General features: G+C 35.7%; 1 pseudogene; it reads right to left on the bottom strand.

Moving 5' to 3' along the window:
* Window positions 1–113: 113 nt before the first annotated feature.
* Window positions 114–3,684, bottom strand: LOC112461917 (annotated as a pseudogene).
* Window positions 3,685–3,814: the final 130 nt, after the last annotated feature.

The raw sequence follows: 3,814 nt of genomic DNA, 5'->3' as shown, positions 1-3,814 counted from the left end.
TCGAAGTTTGACCCCTTGCGAATTGGCGTGGAATGCCCCATATATATGTATACTATGCATTATACAAAACAAAAAAATTATTCTTATTAATTATTTACAAGTAGATTACATACCAGCAATGGCCTTTTTCAAATCTTTAGCAGAAACTTTCACTCCTTCAGCTGCCTTAACTTTACGATATTCGATATATACATTCTGGAATAAAAAATATATGATGCCATAAATATTATATTCTAAAATCAAGTATGCATGAAGTGGGATATCGCATGGCTTTGTGTAGGAATGGCGGACTCATAATTGCCGAGTCTCGAGATCCCTTATCCTACATCGATTTTTGATTCGTAGTCTTCGTATGCTTAAGGTTTAAGAAAAATGTCGCTGAAGCAAGCCGCGGGAGCTATCAGCGGAACGTCTCGCGGACAGGGCCGAATATCATCTAAGAAAAGCCCAGCCGTCTTGTCCGCGAGACGTTCCGCTGCTAGTTCCCGCTGTTAGCTTCAACGACATTTAGGAAAACCTGACGGAAATCTTTCCTTGCTTTCCTCCAGTTTTAAGATTGTGCGCATAGCTGACAACCACGTCATATAAAACATTGTTGTAAATGTTTGTAAAGAGGAAGATCGAATTTTTAGAACTGGCCAAGACCCACCCAGAATTGTAAACACAATGTTGATTGATTTATTGATTGATGTTATGCAAGGAATAATATAATAATTGTGATGATATTTCATCATCTAGAGTGCAAAATACTGAAAGATTACCTTAACTCGCAATTCCTTTAACGGCCGCGGTATAAGAAGCGAGCGAATTTGTGTTACAATAGATCCGTCCGTACCAGCGATGATGACTGTATCACCTTCTCTTAACATGCTATTGACTAGAATACAGTCTATCATGGTACCAAGTCCAGGCAACGCTTTGACTTCTAAGACGGTAGCCTGTAGCTCTTCGCTATACATCAATCTTTTAGTCAGAGGACTTTGACAGGCATAAACTATTAATGCCAACTTTCGCCTGTATGATACAGTGAGGTGTAAAAAAAATTCTGATATTCCCAAATGCTATGTTTCTATCTATTAGGTCTGCACATTTGTATGTTGTTATTACCTGTTATAGCATTGGTAAGAACTAACGACACGTATTCTCTTGGACCTGGATTTTCATAATAAACTGCTGCATTTTGCTCAGCAAACTGTACATTAATATCCTTCGATCGCCTTTCAAATTCTCGCGTATTAGATTCTTGATTCTTCACTATATCTTGAATATCCTAACGATTCATGGTCTGTGAATCGTACAATCTGAGAAAATTAGATTGTCATGACTTTTATAATGCAACTTTATAATGCAGCTAATCTCATGACGTATAATGCAAATTAATCAATCGCAAAAATCTCCGAGTTATTAATTATTATACATAATGCGAAATTACCTCTCGACTTTATGCAGAGCGACAACAAAAGGACATTTTTTTGTTTTCAATAAATTCATACTCTCTATGGTTTGCGGTTCCAACCCATGTATAATATCTAAAACTAAAATTGCTATATCACAAAGAGAAGACCCTCTGCTCCTGAGATTACTAAATAATTCGTGACCAGGTGTGTCTATGATGAAGAGACCAGGAATTTTAAATTTCTTGTTAGCAAACTAAAAACAAAAAGATAATTGTTAAAGTATGTTAAGTACATTAAGTACAGTGCAATATAATTAGAAATCCAATATTTGAAGATTCAGATCTCAGGTGAACACTTACGCCCTTTACATGCTTCATTGATTCTTAAATAGCTTCAATCAGCACATTAGTAGCACCAATTTGTTGAATTATACCACCAGCTTCTCCGTCTTGTACATTCGTTCTTCTCAATTTGTCAAGAATTTTCGTTTTGCCAGTATCGACGTGTCCCAAAACGCAGACAACGGTAGCCCACAAATTATCCAAGTTTTTTTTCTTCTCTGCCTCTATACGGCGATTCTGAATTCGTTCCCCTGCACATTCCTTTTTACATGCGGCATCTGGCATTTTATCCTCACTTCACTATCTTTGTCGCTCTCATCTTCGGATTTAAATTGACTTCCGCTTTTGCTCTCTGTATCACTTTCGAATGATTTTTTCTTTTCTGATTCAGCCAAGGCTGGAACTTTTTAACCAAATTTCTTCACTTTTTCAGGTGTCTTGAGAATATAGTCTGATTTATCTGAAATTAATTAAAATTCGAGTACTTCAATGTATCATTATACAATGTAATGTCTGGACGGATCATAATTCTATAATCTAAAGCAATACCTTCCTTTTCCTGTTCATCATCAGTAGTGTCAGCATCCCACAAATCCTTAACATCGTCTTCCTTCTTTTCCCTTACTTCCTGTACTAATTCATCTACTATGACTACTATTTCTACTTGTACTTGAGCCGCGGATGTTTCATTATCCTCAATCTTTTCTTCCTCTTTCTTCTCTACACCAACTTATTGCTTCATTTTATTTGACCTAATTCGTGTTCCTAAAATAATTCCAATAATGAATACTATGACTTTAATTTCTCTGCAAATATTGTGCAAAAAATATGTACAACACCTGGTCTAGGTTTTTTCTCTCCAACATCTGGCAAATCAAAACCTTGAGCTTTAAGTGCCTCAAGCATCGCTTGTGCCCTAGCTCTGTCTTGTTTTTGTTTCGTTGTTAAGAATTTTCCTTCTGCCTTCAATCTCTCTTTTCGTTGTTTCTCTTTCAATTTCTTCTTTTCTTTACGCTCCTGTTCAAGTCGCACTTGCTCCGATCTTGCCTGCTCTCGCAATTCTTCCTGCCTTATCCTTTCTTCTTCTTCATGCTTCAATCGTTCTTCTTCTTCTTTCAATTTTTTCAAAGCTTCCTGCATAGCGGCAATAGTTTTCTTTCCAGGTCCTTTACCTATCGCAAAAGTCTATTATTAGAAATACATTCGTATAGATTCGAAAAACAATCATCCAAGCAATATATGTTAGTAACTAAAATTACCTTTTTCTTTAGTTTCTTCCTTACCACCTTTCTTCTTTTTCTTCTTTGTACCATCTTCAGTCTCAGCAACGTCACCATCGGCTTCTACGCTATCCTGATCCTTCTTTGCTGATATAACTTTATCATTTTTCTTTTCTTCAGAAGCTGCAGTTTCGTCATCCTCTTTCTTGTTGCCACCTTCCTTTGCAGTTTCCTATTTTAATGAAAATTAAATAATACATCTCATTAGTAAGAAATACATTAATAATAAATTCATTTTTAAGCAAAAAAATTTTACATAAAAAGCATTTACATAGTGAACAAATTATCTCATTGTTATCTTTCTTACCGCTTTTTTCTGAGCTAACTTCTTTTGCTTCTCCCTTTCTTTCTTCTCTTTTTTCTTTTGTGCCGCCGTTTTTACAGTACTAACTTCAACGTCCCTGTCAGTATTGTTTAATTCTGATTCTACAATATTATTGTCCATAGTTTCGTCAGTATCGTCTTTGATATCGTTCTTTTCAGTCTTTTTCTTATCCTTCTTCCCTTTTTTCTTTTTATCTTCATTGTCAATCTTTTGCACGTCCGGTTCTGTTTTATCTTCAACTTTATTGTCCGTAGCTTCTGGTTTCTCTCCAGAATATTCCAATGCCAACTCTGCCAATACTTGTTCAATGTCTTCGTCGCTGTCATTGCGCTTTCTCCTACCTATTGATGCAAATCACAAATATAATTACAAATATTTTTCTAACAATATTTAAACGAATTGTTTAAATTTGGGTGGTCTTTTCGAACGAGGCCCTTCATATAATTTCGATCGAACTTCTCTTACAGGTAA

The sequence above is a fragment of the Temnothorax curvispinosus genome, unplaced genomic scaffold (assembly GCF_003070985.1).
Source record: "Temnothorax curvispinosus isolate PA1 unplaced genomic scaffold, ASM307098v1 QBEX01011886.1, whole genome shotgun sequence".
In the NCBI taxonomy this organism is placed as follows: domain Eukaryota; kingdom Metazoa; phylum Arthropoda; class Insecta; order Hymenoptera; family Formicidae; genus Temnothorax; species Temnothorax curvispinosus.
The sequence above is the reverse complement of the archived record's forward strand: the minus strand, read 5'-3'. Positions and strand labels throughout refer to the sequence as shown.